The following is a 9,104-nucleotide window of genomic DNA, read 5'->3' on the forward strand; positions in this document are numbered from 1 at the left end:
CTAGCTTGGGGTTTTTAATGTAGTTAACTAACCTTTTTATGTTTTTATGTCCATCTGGGGTTATAAACAACTGGAGAAAAATTCTGTAGTTCTTTTGAACAGAAGAGATCTGAAACTAGTTTTGAAAATGTTTTTATTGTTAGTGCAGTCCCAACAGATGAATTATCAACTTCAACATCTTCTACATAAACACACATTTCAAAGATCTAATGTTCGCTACACAGCTAGTTAATAATATAATATCCTTTATCTGCTATAGAACGATTAATTTTTATTAAAAGTTAAATAAAACTTTTTCAAGAGACAGATGCCTTTATAACACCCAGTGGCCCAATCTCAGAATCCAGGCCTCCTGCATGTTTTCCTACCATTGATTCTCCTTAAAGGCTAAACACACCTGATCCAGGTAAGCAGCAGATGAAACAGCGTTTCTAGGAAACCAGCAGGGTGCTGGCCCTTGAGGCCTGGAGTCTGCTCCTCAGTGGAGTCTCTGTCTGGAGCTGGATTGTAGGGGATGCAGTCTGAGCAGACATGTCCAGACCTCCTTCTCCACAGGAGGTTCTGAGGTTCTGCTGTGGGAACCCCAAACTGCTCTCAGGCCATCATAGACATGGTTCCTCCGGCGCATCCTCATGGCTGCAACAAACAGATGCCTGATCCACCTCAACTGCACTGTCGATGCTGAAGGAAGGTTCTTGTATTAGTCTGGAGGAAACTTTGTTCAGCTGCTTGCATCTGGGATCTAATCCTGTCAATGGGACCAAAGGTCATGAACATGGCTGTATGAACGTAGATGGACGAGTGGATCATGAGCTTTGCTTTTTGGCTCCTTTTTCACAAGAACAGTTTGATATCCTTACCTATCAGCCTGTCAGTCTCAAACCCCATCCTCCCCTCACCAGTGAACAAGACCCCAAGATACTGAAACTCCTCCACTTGAGGCAGCAGTTCTCCGTCTGCCCAGGAAAGGTTGAGAACCATGGCCTTGAAGTTGGAGGTGCTTATGCTCCAGCCTCTGCTGGTTAGCAAAAAAGCTTGTCTCTTTAACCCTTGTGCTACGTTGTGGGCTCCAGATGACCCCACTCCCAACGTTAATGTGCCTTTATCTAAACCCCACTAGACAGTGCTCTGAACCTTTTTTCTTCAATGATTTGTGATCTTCACTGGTGTCCATGGATTACATGAAATCTTTCCACCTTTATCCACCTTTGTCATGGTAGGGAGAACACGTCAATGCTACGGTAGGGTCATAGGATAGCACAAGGGTTAAGACAACCTGTGATGTGGGCTGCTGTTCCAGAGTCACCGTCATTGTAGGAAGAACACCTCAATGGACATCTGGACCCCACAAGATGGCACAAGGGTTAACCTGACTAGATTAAATAACAAGTCACCTAGTGGCTACCAGGATAACTCCTGTATGACTGTAGTTTTGGGACAGAAAGATGGAGTCATTTTAAATGGAATTACTCAGGAAGAGTCATGGAATATCAGTTTGATACTTTTTTGGGTTGCTGAAAATGTTATCAAGGCATTTGTTCAGACAGCTTCTCAACGTTTGTGTTTATCCACTAAAGATCCGAAACTACTTGTGTTTATTTGTCCTGCCTTTATTTTTTAGGACTTCTTAAAATGAGGATGAGCTGGACAGTCCATGGAGATCTGATTTAACGTCTGTAAGTAAACACGTGAGAAATGTGATTACAAATGATTCAACATGGATGTTTTTCTCTGGAACAACCTGGAATCACAGGAAACCTGTGGACAGACTGACCCCATCACGTCTGCAGGATCCACATTTCCAAAATGCCCCCCCATCGCTCCCCCCGCCATCCGCCAACACTTTCATTATCCAACACCAGATCAGGCTTCTGATGAAAGGCCAGAGCTGCTCCTGCTGCCAAAACTGAAAATAGCACGCCTCCAATTAGCCCATCTCTGGCCCCCATTTGAAGAAAAGCCCCCAACAGTCTGTGCTGGGATGCCAGGTTGGTGTTCTGTCCCATAATCGAGAAGTCATGTGCTCTGACAAACAGTAAGCCAAAGGTCAGACGGCCGGTCTGACGCGTCTGAAGAACGGCCGTTACCTTTAAATAAACTGGAAAGAGAGAGAGAGAGCAGATCATGTGATGGCCGGGCAAACTGCCCGGGGCAGTTAGATCTCAGAGCTGCAGCTGATGCTGTTTGTCTCCAATAACAGTTTCTAGAAGAAACAAGGGAGGTGCTGCCCTCCCCCAAAATGAGCCAACAAGGATCTCACCACTGCCAACTTTGTCGGAATTTACACAAAAGTGATGAACTCATCGTGATCAGACATATGGTTTTAGGAAAACACAAAAAATATCGAAGCTTATGATGAAACTGTCCTAACATGGATCCAGGTTCCTTCAGGCTCCACAGCTTGATGATCAACCACTTTTCCCTCAGTATTCTGTCTGCTATTGAACATCTAAAACACTTTTTTTGCATGTGAGCTACTTTTCACTGTTGAGTCAACATTTTCTTGAAGATCTACCTATATATATATATATATATATATATATATATATATATATATGTATATATACATATACATATACAAAGACAGAAAGCAGCGACTATCGTATGTCATGCTCTGTTGTAAACCGTGCAATGCGGGGAGCATGGCGTTTCAAAGGCGCTGCTGGCTCCGTACAAAGCGTGTGCCACGGAAAACACAGCTTCCTTAATGAGCTCGTATTTATTGGGTGAGAACTGCAGAGCCGAGCAGGAGGACACACGGCGGCCCGGGTTTCAATAAACACCCCGGTTGTCCGGAGTGGTCCTCTGCCGGGGACTTGACGTGCCACGGGGCAAAAAGCGACTTTCTGATAACAGAGAATTTGGGCTCAGTGAATTTAAACACGCATGTGCAGTGGCGTAGGTATCAGAGGATGCCCGATTGGCCGTTCTGCATGTCAATCAAGTCTCACATTTCTCGGTGAGTATTGTGATTTGCTGATAGATTCTTTAGAAGTACATTTTTATTTTTTGGGGTTTTTCATCTTTGCTGGCCTTAGATCTACCGTCATGTCCTTGAAGATCTACCGGTCGATCGCAAAACAATGTTCAGTGGAGAAGCTGGAAGTGAAGAACTGCACAAACGTATGAGGGGCCGTATAAGACATTATTTATTCTGAACCATTCACATTCAGACATTCTTGCTCTCACAGTCATATATACTCTCTTTCGCATACATATATTCTCTTACGCATCCATATATTCTCTCTCTCACATTCATACATTCTTGCTCTCACAGTCATATATACTCTCTTTCGCATACATATATTCTCACTTGCACATCCATATATTCTCTCTCTCGCATGCATATATATTACTTTACACATACATACATTCTCACTCTCATTGTCACTCTTAAAAAAGAATGTATGTATGTGAAAGACAAGTATATATGAACGTGTGAGGAAGAGTTTATATGTGTGTGTGAGAGAGGAGTATGCATGAAACGGAAGTGACTTTGGATGAAAAGGAAGGCACTTTGAATGAAAAGGAAGGCACTTTGCATGAAACGGAAGGCAGATGATTTCTCGTGCTCTGATTGGACGAGAGGCCGCCACCTCCCATTTTGAACAGACGCTAACACGAACCAATAAGAAGGCCATCGGAACCTTAAGAAATATTTTATCTTCACCTCAAGTGGTCACAAATCTGTCTGCATCTCTAGAGACACAAAGGAATGTCTCAAATACCAATAATGGTAATAGAAGTGCCACCGAAACAGAAAATCCGTATCCACCTTATTCCTAGCTCCCATGAGCCTTTGCGTGAATTATGGGCGACACTTCCTGTAGACGCTGGAACACGCATTTACATTAAAACAAATTCCTCTTGTTTTCGATCCATAACTACATATAAATGTGGGAAAACCAGCTGTCATTTCTTAAAAAAGGCAACGGTGAGGTGGAGATGAAATATTTGTTAAGGTTCCGATGGCTGCAGAACCCCCGTGGCTACTTGTTGCCGGTTCGTTTTTTTTTTAAATAAACTTTATTAACAATATCTTGCACATACAAAATACCAAACACAAAACTCCACTGTGTGCAAAATACAATCTTCACGTTCGCCATGAGAATGAACAAAAAAAACATAATGATAACCATGTAAAACAGGTTATGCAAAAAGAAAACAAAAATAATAAGGCAAAGGAATCTGTTAAAGTTTCAGGAGAGACCATGTTTCAACTGTTCTGACAGCTTTTTTGTTAGTGGAAGATTTAATACTGTTCACATACAAAACCATTTCTTTCTGAAAAAACATAAAACACGTTTTTTTTGTTGGCATATTTACACTTGTGTATAAAGTATTTAGCCATAATTATAAGTAAATTAACTACATATATTTTTTCTGCATTAAGTCTTTCTTGTGTAAAATATCCAAAAATAATATGCTCGTAAAATAATCTATAATCTTCACATAGATGAGTTCTTATAAAATGTATCACATCTTTCCAAAATAGTTGAGTGAAAGAGCAAAACCAAAAAAGATGAGGCACAGTTTCTGGTGAGGAATGACAGAATGAACAGTTTATGTCCAGATCTTTTTTAAACTTAGTAAAGAAATGTTTCACTGGATAAAATTTGTGAAGAATTTTGAAAGAAATTTCTCTGATTTTATTGGTGATGAAATACTTTTGTGGCAGGGTCCAAACCTTTTCCCACTGAATTCTACATCCAAAGCTGTTCCAGTATGAGATAACATACGGTTTTGTGGCAATCTCATTTTGAAACAGAGAACGGATACTTTGATTATTCCTGCTAGCTGAAAAACATACCTTTCCACACCACAAGTCTGTTAATTTGGGATTTCTTGCTGGTTCATGTTAGCGTCTGCACTGTAATCCCTAGCGAGTTGACTGAACTTAAAAATTATTGTGTAACAGATTACGCAACAGTTAAGTTATATTATTAAAACTTTTAAGTTAACATTTATTAAAATTCATATTGTCAGTTGGCTTACATTTGTATTATTTCATATAAAAAATATTAAGATTCCTCAACTTATAAAAGAGAGATTATTTACTTAAAGTTTTTAATATTTTCCAACTAAAAAACGCTTTAACTAACTATATTTTTATATTACTCAACTCATAAAATATGTAAAATTCACTCAAGTGCTTTATAAATTCTTTAACTCATTAAATGTGTAGCATTGAAAATATTTAAAATTCTTCAGCTTAAAATGTATTCTAAACAGAGATATTGATACTGCCCCACTACATTTTAAAGGCTAACATTGATAAAAACCAACAAACGTGAAGGCCACACAATAGTGATTGCATAATACACTTTTTTTAATTGCTCTTTAAAAAAAAGCACAAATATCAAGAGGATGAAGAAACAATAAGTGCAATAAAACTGCATTATAAGAGTGCCACACAACATATTGACAAAAAGAGTTGGTTTTGTATTTTACGGCAGAAAAAGCAAATGATCACAACAAAACACATTAGTTACATAACACTTAAACCAACAAATAGTCCATTCTGGAAGACTCACTCAACGAAACATTCTTCAGCGTCAATAAAGGTCCTTTCAGTGGTTTGCTGTCCTCAAGGCTCAAGACAGCATTCTGAATAAATATGAAGGCAAGTTCAAGTTTTTTGGGGTGCTGTAGGTCCAGAGCATAGATGTCCCCGAAGAGTTAGAAGAGATTAGTCAGCCAGATCCGTGGGACCACTGACGGCAGCATCAGGAGCATCACCACGACAACTGAGAAGATACCCACAGCAGTGTCTGTGAGGTCTGGTATTCTGGAAAATACAAAACAAAAAACACAGATGAGTTCAGACCCTCAAAGATATTCATCACACTAATGTCCAAAACTGACATTCCTGCCATCTGTCAATGGGAATCTTTTCATGCTAACATTCTGTTAGCTTTTAATCAACTGGCTATGATGTTTTAAGGACCAACTCCAATTAAAATTGTGTTTTTAAAAAGTTCTTTAGCATTTTTCTGAAGGAGGACATTTATAAAATAATTTAAGACTAAAGCTTCATTTTTCTTTATTCAAATAATGATGGATCAGGAGCAGAAAAAGGTAAACGAAAATGTTCCCACTCCTTCCAATCAGGAGTCCCTGATGTTCGTCTCATCTTCCATCTCATTTTTAAAACCATTTAAAAATATCACTCAGTTTACAAACTACAAACAATTGCCCTATTTATTATGTCACTCAATAAAATCTCAATCAATATTAAAGGATTAGTGAAAACCATTGACAGGGAGTCGTTTGCACTTACTGTACAGGTCTTGAAGAAGTTGGAGGCATCTTCATGCAGATAAACAGGAAGTGCAAGGAGGACAAGTGCCCGTCTCATGTTCACGTCACGCTGGTCCTAAAAGAATAAAAAGAAATATCCATTACCTTTGAAGCAAATGCAGAGCAAACACTTCCAATATTTATTTAAGGAACTTTAAGAAATAATAAAATGATACCTTTTCTAGATGTCTATTTCTAGTGAGAGTACAATACAGTGTTCATGGCATGATCCACTTCAGGTCAAAGACCCAAAGTCATTTTTAAGGCAAGTTACACCTTGGCTTCTTACAGCTGTTATCCGTTTTTGAATTATGCACATTAGAAATTCACCTGGAGGTCATAAATCCTAACCAAGCTGGCCAGTTCCTGTCTGTTTTGGTGGACTTAGTCTCAGAAAAGGGCAGCTTTAAGTTACACAAACATGTAAAAACTGCACAATTTCCTCTGACTGCATCTACTCTACATAAATCCATTTCAGATCTTGACAGATGAGTTTTCATGGTTTCAAATGATGGAATGGTGCTAATGCAACATCATTTTATTATTGTAATATACTGTCATAAAGACATGACAATATTCCAAAGTGTCTCCACATACATGGCAGTGGAAACACTTTGGAATATTGGCTATGTAGTACTGCAGTATTATATGTAGTACTGCATAGTGCCAAAGTAACAGAACACAACTTGCACCTCCATTCCATTGTGCCACCTTCAGCCTGCAATCTAAATATGTTTAGTTCAAATGTAAATAATTTCAGCTCTATTTAGACCTTTGGCTAGTTAAAATGTGCATAAATGTTTCCATGCTGCCGTATAAATCTAATAATGGTAATAGTTCAGGATGAATATATTAAATAAGTATAAAACTCACCCACTGACACCTCTTTTCTGGTGAAATGGTGACTTTCTGGTGAACTTTCTGAAGTTCAGTTTCTGAAGTTCAGTATCTGAAAAAGTCCAAAAGAGATTTTTCAATGTTAAAAAATGTTTCAATTATATTCTGATCAAAAAACATTTATTGCACTACACAACCTATTGCATTTTTTGTTTTTTTAAAATAGCTCTAGACAAATAACTGATCAGGAGACAAGTTACCTGGCTGGCCTTGGCGTCTACCTGAGGTGAAACACTGAACACTCTGTAGTTCGGTACCTGAACACAACACGAGCACGTTGATTAATTTATTTTTACAAAAACCTTTTTTATAACGGAGATCAGTGATTTATAAAAGCTTAAAGCTGCATTCAAAACCCAATGCTTCCATGTAGCAACCAGGCTTAAAACTGTTGGCGGTAGCTCCTCCCACACAACCGTTAGAGTGACATTTTTGGACAAATGTCCAGCAGCAAACTTTAGCCACAGACAGAGGCCTCCAACGCGAATTTCACACGCGGATCATGTTTAGTGTGATTGCAGCATAACAGATCATTTCTACCTCTGAAAAAAAAAAAACCTCATCACTGTCGTAACTTACGGGCAGAAATGCATTTTGGGTTTGGCTCGCCATACGTCTGCTAATATGACAAACTAATCATGTATGCATTGCCACATTAAGCTCTAAAACAATCGTAACACACATATGTTTAAACAACAGTAAACCACATTTACAGTAGTATAAGAGCATTCTTAAAGCATTCATTCAAAATAAACCATGAACGATACTTACCAAATTAAATCAGGGCTGAAGACAAGACGGCACCATCAGCGATGAGGCGGATGAAAAAAAAAACCCGAGGTTGGGGCGTCTTGAAGCGGGACGAAATCGCAACGCTTTGCAGAAAAATAAAATGCTCGACTTTCAATTTCAAACGTCGCATACTCGCATTCGGCAAATCCAACATGGCCACCTGAGCTAACGTAGAGAAAACGAAAGACCCTCCCACCAGTACGTGATGACGTCATGACGCTACTTCACGGATCTTTAAATTTTTGAGTGCTAGATACAAATAAGCTTTAAAATATTTAGCACTGTTAAGTTAAATTTGAAAAAATCTTGATAGAGCTTAATACTTTATAGTTGAATCAACTACAAAATGACATTTAAGTTGTGTAACCTTAATAGTTATGAGTCAGTACAAGTGATAGGGTTTAGAGTGTGTTCAAAATGGGAGGTGGCGGCCTCTCGTCCAATCAGAGCACGAGAAATCATCTGCCTTCCGTTTCATGCAAAGTGCCTTCCTTTTCATTCAAAGTGCCTTCCTTTTCATCCAAAGTCACTTCCGTTTCATGCATACTCCTCTCTCACACACACATATAAACTCTTCCTCACACGTTCATATATACTTGTCTTTCACATACATACATTCTTTTTTAAGAGTGACAATGAGAGTGAGAATGTATGTATGTGTAAAGTAATATATATGCATGCGAGAGAGAGAATATATGAATGTACAAGTGAGAATATATGTATGCGAAAGAGAGTATATATGACTGTGAGAGCAAGAATGTATGAATGTGAGAGAGAGAATATATGGATGCGTAAGAGAATATATGTATGCGAAAGAGAGTATATATGACTGTGAGAGCAAGAATGTATGAATGTGAATGGTTCAGAATAAATAATGTCTTATACGGCCCCTCATACAAACGTCTTACTGTTTTCACAGCCAGGATGAGAAGGAGGCGGTTTCATCCATTTCCAGCTTCCTATTGATGGTCTGTAGCCACAGAGGTGGAGGTGGCTCAGACATAAAAGCTGCAGGAAAGGATGGAGAGATGGGCATAAATGCTCCTCACACTGTGGCTCGGTCCAGCTCACCGTGACTCATTACAGCCCAAACACAGAGAGAACGTCACAGAGAG

At 38.9% G+C, this 9,104-nt stretch overlaps 1 long non-coding RNA gene across 1 annotated transcript; it reads right to left on the reverse strand.

Moving 5' to 3' along the window:
* Nucleotides 1-5,536: 5,536 nt before the first annotated feature.
* Nucleotides 5,537-8,141, reverse strand: LOC144991132 (uncharacterized). The gene is made up of 5 exons (XR_013655052.1): nucleotides 7,969-8,141; nucleotides 7,398-7,454; nucleotides 7,174-7,249; nucleotides 6,281-6,376; nucleotides 5,537-5,788 (listed from the first exon to the last, which is right to left on the reverse strand). It is a non-coding gene; the product is annotated as an uncharacterized LOC144991132 (long non-coding RNA).
* Between the last annotated feature and the right edge of the window lie 963 nt (nucleotides 8,142-9,104).

Source organism: Oryzias latipes, chromosome 3, assembly GCF_053564925.1.
Source record: "Oryzias latipes strain Hd-rR chromosome 3, Olatipes_Hd-rR_3.1".
NCBI lineage: Eukaryota > Metazoa > Chordata > Actinopteri > Beloniformes > Adrianichthyidae > Oryzias > Oryzias latipes.